This window comes from Myotis davidii, unplaced genomic scaffold (genome assembly GCF_000327345.1).
Source record: "Myotis davidii unplaced genomic scaffold, ASM32734v1 scaffold187, whole genome shotgun sequence".
NCBI lineage: Eukaryota > Metazoa > Chordata > Mammalia > Chiroptera > Vespertilionidae > Myotis > Myotis davidii.
This window is the reverse complement of record NW_006383018.1, coordinates 2,016,085-2,026,427: the sequence shown is the minus strand read 5'-3', so window position 1 is coordinate 2,026,427 and position 10,343 is coordinate 2,016,085.

The following is a 10,343-nucleotide window of genomic DNA, read 5'->3' as shown; positions in this document are numbered from 1 at the left end:
TTGACATCACTTTATAGCTTTCATTCCAAATAATTTCCATGTAGTTAAAATTGAATGCTAGATTTTATTAATTTCTGGTTATGAAAAATACTCCCAAAGGAAACAATTTCTTCTTCAATGACCTATTTAGAGATAGCCATCTCAAGCATGCTAGAAAGTTAAAAGTTCAAGAATTATATAATGAGATACAAGATAGTATTTTGTAAAATTGACAGAAAAAAATTTAAAATGCATGAATATAGATGTTAAGAAACAGGAGGAATAGAAGGAATCAAACTATTTCCTCAGGAGCTCCTTAAAGGAGAAGTTTCCTTTTAAAAGTGTTGTATACACAGTGGAAGAGATATATACTATTCTGAATTGTCTTTGGATGTTACTGCTTGCACTTCTGAAACTAAAGCATTTTTATTAAGAAATTATTTAAATGGAAAATTATCCGAAGTACTGTAGTATATTCTGGAGCTTTGTAGTTTTTTTTTTTTTTTACAGAATTATATTCACCTATATTCTGTCGTTATTTTAACCAAGCAATTTGTTATTCATACCAGTCTATTATTTTATTAAAATGTTTTTTTTATTAAAGTTGGCATGCAATATTATATTGGCTTCATGTGTACAACATAGTGAGTCTACCCTTACATACTTTACAATATAGTTACCACCATACATCTAGAAACCATTTGTTACTATGCAGTTATTGCAGTATTATTGGCTAAGTCCCTGTGCTGCGCACTATACCCTCATGGCTTGTTTATTTTATAACTGGCAGTTTGCATATCTTATTCCCCTTCACCTTTTCTAACTGCCCGCTTCCCTCCCTTCTGGAACCATCAGTTTCATTTTTCTGTATCAGTCTGTTTCTATTTTTATTTGTTTTGTTTTATTAGAGTCCACATATAAGTGAAAACATGCAGCTTTTGTCTTTGTCAGTTTTACAAAAACACTATCTTGTATCTCATTATATAATTCTTGAACTTTTAACTTTCCTTAGGTTATATACTAGATGAATTGTCATAGAACCTATGTCTTCCATTTTCATTCTAGCACGAGGAATTTGAGGACTCATTTCACTTAGCATAATACCATCTAGGTCCATTCATGTTGTTGCAATTGCAAGACTATTATTTTTTATGGCTGAGTAATATTCTTCTTCTGTATCCATTCATCTATCAAGGGGCACATAGGCTGTTTATATAGCTTGGCTATTGTAAACAATCAAACAGCCAGCAAATAAGGAGTGTTGGTGAGGACATGGAGGAAAGAGAATCCTCATGCATTGCTGGTGGGATTATAAATTGGTGTAGCCACAGTGGAAAACAGCATGGAAATGAAAACACTAATTTCAAAAGATATTTGTACCCCTATGTGCACTGCAAGACTAATACCTCTTTAAAAAGTGAATTCTGGCAGCAAGACTGCCTTTGGACTTGTGCTGCAACATTAAATCTTCTCTGAGTCTCCAGACTACCAGCCAACCCTGCAGATTTGGGACTTGCAAGCTTCCACAAGGCTTGCAAGTGTGAGCCAATTCCTTAAAATAAAGTTAAATTTCTCTCTCTCTCTCTCTCTCTCTCTCTCTCTCTCTATATATAATGTTGAGGGCACTCTGGTGATAATAGGGATGAGGTTTATTTTTGTCAAAACGTCAGAGGGATACGTTAATTGCGGTTGGTCAACTGTGAACTTCACACCACACTGTCCAAGGTTAGAAGATTAATGGGTACCTCTCCCCATTAGAGAATCCTCACACACACACACACACACACACACACTTACTCACACACCCTATTGATTCTGTTTCTCTGGAGAACCGTGACTAATACAACTAAGCAACACAAAACTGGAATGGCTCAAGCGTGTTACTGAAAGCTCTCTGTGGAAATGAGTGCGATGCCATCATGTCCTTGTGGCTTAAGATAATTTGCCTGTGAATTTAGACAAGTTTAAAAAAGAGAAAACTCTCAAGCATAAAAGAATCCCATAACATGTGACTGTTTTGATGACCAACTGAAAATTTATCCAATTTTCACCATTTAACCAATATTTTTATGGGTTTAAATACCCATTTTCACCCTTAAGTACTATAGAAATAGCAATGTACATTTGAAATACTTGTTATGGATTTTCTGTATTTGTATATTAAAGTAACTCTCCAAAGGTCACTTCCCGTTGACATTGTTAACATTCTTTCTTATTTTCATATACAGCTGGAAGTAGTAAAATTAGATCTCTCTACACATACAGATACTATCAATAGCCATGAAATTCAGAAGTATCTTTTTCAAAATAGAAACAGAGGCATGGATACATGGAACTGGACTGACAGCTGTCAGAGGGGAGAGTGGAGGGAGACTGGATGAAAGAAAGTTGAAGGCATGAGCCAAAGAACATATATGCATAACCCACAGACACAGACAACAGTGTGGAGATGGCCAGAGGAGGGTGGCTGGGTGCAGAAGGGCAAAGGGGTGGGGGAATGAGGACATGCAATACAGAAAACATTCTACTCTTATCGGCTATCAGAAAAGTAGTGAAGTTAACTGAGGATTAGCATTTTGTACAGGAAGGGTAAGGAATTTCTGTTCAAACTTACCAATCAAGTTGGAACTCCTTGGACTCATTATTAAGGTCATTCATAACCTGTCCCCACTCCTCCACCCCCCCCACCCCGTTTATTCAAACCTCTTTCCCAGGAGTCCTCAGGTATCTTCTTCTGACTCCCTCACCCAATAGAGTAAGAGTCTAAAATATTTTTTCTTCATTATATTCCAAAATCCAATGCCTGCTATAATTCTTTGCAAGTAGTGTCTATTTCAGAAATAGCCACAAAATAAGAGAATCTGAGCTCTGAGAGACATTCCAAAATTATGGCTAGATTCCACATTGTTTCGCACTGATATAAACTAAACATAGAAGAAAGCAAAGCACTTTTTTGATTCATTGATGGATTGAGAGAGCCCTATTGCAAAACATTTTTCAGAAGTGAAAAATTCACAGCTCAAAGCTAAAAAAATCACCTCGCACCCAAACACCTGGCACTACAGACGTTAAAAGAAAAAGCACAATGATGAAGTGAAAACTGCTAAAGCTGAACCACAAAATTACTATGGTTTCTAGTGCAGGAGAGGCTGCTCCCCAGGTGGAGCCAGGGAGCATGGAGGGAGAGTAGGAGGAATTTGAGGCCTTAGGAGACAGGACAATGGATGTGGTTCGGGCTGACTGTTTGTGTGACTTCTGCACATCAATACCTTTTCTGTGCTTTAATACATGTCCATGGATGCACATGTGGTTAGATTTAATGAGGTGATACTGTGAAATGTCTCAAGTTACAGAAACTAGAAATGCATCAGAATTATAAGGAATTTTTATTTTTCCCATTGGGGATCAAAGAGTAGAGTAAGGAGGGAGAGATTTATAATTAAGTTAGGTTAAGTTGTGTCCAACAAGGACAGTTAAGACAGAAATCAATAATTTTTGTGTGTGTGAATTTGATCAATATAGACAGGAAATTAAATTAACTCAGATGACCTATATTATTTCATTCTTTGGATCTAAATTATTCTTATAACTGCCCCTGCCCCCAATTTTAATTTTATTTTTATTGATGGAAGAATCAAGAGTAAATCCTGATTCCCTTGTAGGTAGAAGATTGAATTTTTAAAATTATATTTTAAACAAACAATATGGGGAAAAACATTTTATAATGAAGAAAATAGGAAATGTTGTGAGCTACACATCTGATGCTTGTGTGCCAAGGTAAAAACTAAAGCAGGTGGACAAGTTGAAAGATATGTGGGTCCTAAAGCAATGCCCGACTTCAATTATGTTCCAAGTTAAAAATGCCTACTGAAAGTACACATTTTGTGATATTTTGTAGTTGTGTTTTTAAAAGAAATAATTAACATAAAATGTGAACTGGTAGCTTTCCTTACTTAAATAGTACACTTTTTACAATTAATAAAAGCATAGGGAAGAATATTTCACATGGTGTTCTAAAGTTATCAGGTATAGTCACTGGGAAGTAATTATTCCAATTTTCTCTTCTGGAAAACTTGAGCCCCCATTATTTCCTCCCTTGCTCACATTAGCCTTAGTAAGTTAAAGGAAGAGAGTGGGCGAAAGTACTTGCCAGATCACATTTGTTCAGTCTATAGAATTTACTACCACAGGAGGTCATCAAGTCAGTTATAAGGATTCAAAATGAAGATGAGAGAATTTTATAACAAATAGCATTTATATAGTAAAGCAAGTTACTTAAGAATTTTATGCTCTAGGTCATAAGATCAGACTTCAGTTCATAAAATATTAAACCATGGAAGCGAAAAGGAACTTTTTCTTGTACAATATCATTGAAGATCTTTGGTAGAGACCAATTCTAGTGCCTTCTGATAGACAAAGTGACCTAACAGCAGCATAACAGGAATGTCACTTGATAGCAAGTTCAACATTTATGTATATAACACTGCAAACAAATACAAGCATGGTGTCAAGCAAAACTTAAAGTCCTGTCTGACTGTGTCTACATAGCGACAATACAACTAGTTAAAAAGGATGAAAACTCAGTTGAACAAATTATTGATATTATGGAGACGTGACTTTTTTTGTTTTATGAACTCAGCTTAAAATATGAATTCAAGTAAACTTGCTTGTTTGTTTAATATAGTCTAAATGCATGTAAACAGTAGCAAATGGATTCAATTTTTAATATAAATATTTCTCATTTTTATTGATGGAGTTGAGGCGTTCAGATATACCTTTCCAGTTAGATTCATTTCACAGTCTCTTTGCTAGTTAATGCAATTCTTCCTCAGGATAAGTAGCGTGACCGGGAATCCAATAATTTTAAATCCAATACAATGCCATTTAGTTCTCAAAACTTGATATTTTTAGGGAAGGATAAGCTATTGTCTGGGTTCAAAGACTGTGGAAGTAAAAGTGTTGCTCTTGAAACAGAAAATCCTTTATATTGACATTGACATTGACATTCAGGTCTTACTCTTTAGCTGCACTTGGATATAGAGAACGATTGTGGACCAAAATTTGTAATGTGCGATACTGTACGATGCATGCTAGTAATCTTTGATCTACATTTATGAAGAGCCAGTAGACTCAGAGCTCTGGTTTCTTACATGTTGAGCTCCTGCTCTCCATTTGGGGTGTGGAGTGCTAAGCCGAGGCATGTTTTGGTGGCTGATTCTTCATAATATTTCCATTCTCTACACTTGCTTTTTATGTTGCTTACAATGCTTATTTTCTGAGCTTGATTCTCAAGGGTAAAGATACTCTGTTGACTTGATTGAGTTAATGTTGGGCAGGAACAGAGCTAGTGACCAACGAAACACAGATCTTTAAAATTGTTTTTTATGCCTATTAAATACCACTTATCTCCCACCTCCTAATTTTTCAGAGCTTAAAAGTCCCAGAAAGATGTAAAGTGATTTGCTCGGAAGAAGCTAGTGTGATTGTTGATTTTATGTGTCAATTTAACTGGATTATGGAGCACACAGAGATTTGGCTAAACATTATTTCTGTGTGTGTCAGTGAGTGTATTTCTAGATGAGATTAGCGTTTGTATTAGAAGGCGAAATAGAAAAGATTGCCCTGTTCAGTATGGGGCACATCATTTAATCCCTTGAGGGCCTGAATAGGGCAAAAAGGCAGAGGAAGGGAGAGTTTTTCTCCCCGCCTGACTGATGAGCTGGGACATTGATCTTCTCTTGCCATTGGACTGGGACTTAACACCCCTGCTTCTCAGGCCTTCACGTTTGGACTGGAAGGTCACCCTCTGCTTTCCTGGGTCTCTGCTTTGTCAATGGCAGGTCATGGGACTTCTCAGCCTCTATAATAGTGTTAGCTGATTCCTTATAATACATATCTTTGTATAGTATATATTTACGTATACCCTACTGGTTCTGTTTCTCTGGAGAACACTGACTAATAAAGCATTAGTCAGCTCAGAGACAGGACTAGAACACTTTTGCCATTTATTATTTCATGCCTTTGAAAATGACTGGCATGGTGGCTAATATGAACGACACAGTGATAAATGTTTTCGAAATGATGAATAACTACCTGATTGTTTAAGAAAACGTTCTGACTTTATTTTGCAATAAGTAGACAAAGCCTTATACAGTAGTTGCAAATTTTCATTTTTCCATTGCTCTTAGTAAATTAAAAATCTCTCTCCTATCCTAGGGGAAAAAAAAAGAAACTGAAGAAAATTGAAAACCAGCATCATCATATGCCTTTTTCTTGCCTGAGGTGTTAATTAACTTAACATAACAAAGATTGTAGTTTCTGATGAGTCTTTTATAGGAACTCTTTGAACTTAGGCTCCTATATGGCTAATTCTTTGCAAAAATGGGTAGGAAATTTGAAAAACTGAGTTAGTTATAGTGACCATATCCCGAAGCAGCCTTTAGGCCACTTTACTAAAGTTTATTGACTGCACCTGCTAGGTCTTTAGAGGTAACAGGTTCAGTCAATCTAAGCAACATCTTCTGAACTATGCTGGGCACAAGAATCACCTGGGACTCTTGTCCAAATGCAGATATTATGAGCCATAGGTCGGGAATGGGTTCTGAGACTCTGAACTTCTAACAAGCTTTCAGATGCTGCTGAAGTGTCTGGTTTGGGGTTCAGCCGAGGTAAGGAGAAGCTAGTGACTAGAGAATCTGCCTGCCTGCCTGTTGTGTCTGGCTTTTGTTGAAGATCTTACTAATGGTGAGAATCCACACTCTGCACCATTTAAATAAGGTAAAGCCTCTTACTAAAGTTGTTCTTTTCACCTCTAAGCTATGTGAATAAAGCTCTCAATAATATTACTATCTTGGGTCAGGTATAGATCCAAGTTATGTTCTATCTCATTCTATGATTATTTTGTGGAGTAATATCAGAATTTAGAGGAAACCTTTAAAAAACATCCTATATAATAAAAGGGTAATATGCAAAACTGGTCACTATGATGCACACTGACCACCAGGGGGCAGATGCTCAATGCAGGAGCTGCCCCCTGGTGGTCAGTTGGCTACCCACAGGGGGAGTGCTACTCAGCCAGAAACTAGGCTGAAGTTTGGCGAGCACAGTGGGGAGGGGTTAGGGGAGGGAGGGGAACGGGTGTCCAGCAGGGAGCCGCCTAAGCTATCAGTGGGACATCCCCTGAGGGCTCCCAGGCTGCAAAAGAGTGCAGTTGGGCTGAGAGAGGGGCCTCTAGTAGGTAAATAAGTCTGTATTTGGAAACGTGGTTCACGTAAAGATTTAGAATTTAATTTAGAAATGAAAAGGGGTCATTTGATTTAAAATGGTTATTATTGGGAATATGGGTATTATCACTGAAAATTACTCTGGAGCAGCAGAACTCTACATTGAAATGATGGCCACATACATACATACACACATTTGTAAAGGAGAGGGGAAAAAAAGGAAAGAAAGAAAAAACATTTTAACCACAAGGTGGCAGTGATGTATATATAAAAGAGATTTCTAACGAATGATTCCAGACAGATCTCTGAGGAAATGCTTATCCAAATACATAGGGGTTCCTAATGCTGTGGTATGCAGAAAGCCTCAGCAAAGCTACTTATTGCTACTTGTTTGTGGTATAACCCACAAATACTTGGCTAACCCACTCTAAACTGAAAGCTGTATGAGCTTGGCATCATCCCCGGTCCTCAGTGTATATGTGTAGAGTACAATTTTCAATTAAAAAAATATTGCATTGTAATACTTTTTATTTATTTGGGTTTCATTTAACCAATAGTTATTGTCATAAGTTATATGCAATGAACTCTAAGCTTTGACAAATCATTAATTCTACATGACATACTTAATTTAACCTGCCTTTTTATATAAAAGTTAAAAAATATTTTATTGATTTTTAGAGCGAGAAGAAGGAAGAGGTAGAGAGAGAGAGAAACATCAATGTCATAGTGACATGGATCTGGGAATTGAACGAGCAACCCCTTCGTGCATCTTGGTGGTTGCACGGGATGATGCCCAACCAACTGAGCCACACCAGCCAGGGCTATATAAAAGTTTTGAGAAAATGTTTTATGGTTCCACTCTTTGTGACACTACATTACTTTTACTTCAACTTGAAAATCTGCCTCATTCTCTTTAGCCTTTTTATCTTAGTCATGAAGACACCTGTATTGTCCTACTAAAAAATAGATTGATTGTGTTGTGAACTTTGTCAACAGTTCATTGGAAAACTGACAAAGATGAAGTTTACCTAAGCAGGGTCTAATAGAAAGGTGAGATAAATATTGCAAAAGCCACCAGATATCCTGATGAATGAGAGACTCTTTTCCCTTTGGGAAAGGTTTGGAAGAGTCATGGTAGAGGATGTTTGTTAGAAAGGTGTCTGCGAAGGACAAAGAGAGAAGTTGAATTATTCAATGCCTGTTCAGTTCTTTAGTTGACTTTTCATGAGGTGAAGCTCTGTTCTCCATATATTGAGAACTTAAAAATACCCTAAAATGTCAGCGATAAGCCAACACTTTGGCAGCCAACTGGGGATGGGAAAAAGAACAATGTTCTGGCTTGAATAATGGGTGGGATTTTTTTCCAGCTCTTGCCATTGGCAGGAGACCTATGTACCAGTTGTTCTCAGGCTGGAAGTCAGCCAAAGTGACCCTGGGGCCAAAAGCCAAGGAGTGACACCTGTGCAGGTATGCCCCCGGGCTCCTGCTCAGATACTCCCTGTGCAAGACAATAGGGACTGGGCCTTTGCTTGTAGACTCTGCTGAACAGTTGGGCAGCATCACATAAATTATTTGTCTAACTATGAGTGAAATTCCCTTAAAATCAGTGCTCAGAAGTGAGCCAGTAGTCTTTTTGGAATTTATGAATACTAAGGACTTCAGGTTATGAAGTCTGCTATACTAGATTGGTCTTTCAATTACTCTATTTTGAATAATGAAACCCTCACTATTGTTTGAAATAACAGTGTCAATCAATGCTACCTTAGGATGCTCATGGCGGTTACTTGACACAATTAAAAAATAAGAAGAGAAAAAAATTTAACAAAGACTTAGGAAGCATTCCAGGAGCTGGAATGTCACAATGGGAAGTGGTGCTGGAAGTTTATGTTAATGTGCGTTCGAAACCACTGACAAGGAGGGAGAAGAGCTAAAACCCTAGTGAGCTATTTCACAGGGATGCTGCGGTTAATGAAGCAACAAAGCCATCAAAACCTAAGCTGAATTTACATACAAAACATAAAGATGTGAAAGCAAAACTGCATTTAATATATGAGGGGGCCATACTTCTGAGCGATACTATCATATCATTTAGTTTACTATTACGGACACATTCAGAAAAAGTGAATCTTTTCTGAACCAGAAAGAAAAAATATTCCAGTGACAGTTTCTTTTGCCATTCTTAAATTATGTTTTAAAGTAAATAATACTAATTTTACTATTTTACTTTTATCATTTAGCTGATACAGTTAAACTATTAATTTAAAAATTAGCTTTGATTAAAAATTAAAATCATAGTGGCAACAGTCCTATATGTCTACAAGGCCACCATCTCTTATGGGGAACACAAGCAGCACACAAATGTGAAGTGGTCTGTATTGGATCCTTATCTCTCAGCCTTACTAAATATTGTATTTTGATCACAACGGATGCCAACTTATGATTTAGATACCACTGTTAAGCCTCTAACCAATCACAATTGTACATTCCAGCTTAGAACCTGTGACTAAGGGGACTCATGTCATGACCAAAGACACCCAGGACCGGGCAAAAGGACAAAACATCTCCTGGGTTTTCCCATCCACTTTATTATATTCAGAAAGCAGGTGTTATCTAAATGGTACACGGAATGTTAAAAAGTTCAACTAAGAAGTCACATGCCATTGTTATAAAGGCAGGACTATGTTCTTGGCTGAAGCAGTCATGGAAGTCAAACAGACTCAGAGATTGCCTCTAGGAAGAGGGGACAGGAAGGTGAATACCGTGGACATAGCAACATGGAACACCAAGAAAAGTTTTCCTAACAGTGACTGACACAGTGAGCACATCACGGGTAGATGTAGTAGCTCGAGATGTGGGCCCTTTGTAATCATTCCCTCTTATTTCCGGTGCCAGGCAACCACTGATCTGCATTATTTCATGATAAATTAGTTTTACCTATCTTAGAATTTCATGTAAAATGAGTCATACAATCTGTACCACTTTATGTCTGATTTCTTTTGCTCAGCATAATGTTTTTGAGGATCATCCATGCACCCTAACCAGGAACTGATTTAGATATGGGCATACAAGATGGCCTTGACCAAAAAATATCCGAGAGAATAACCAATGGACACAGACACTAGGGGGGTGAGGACATATGCT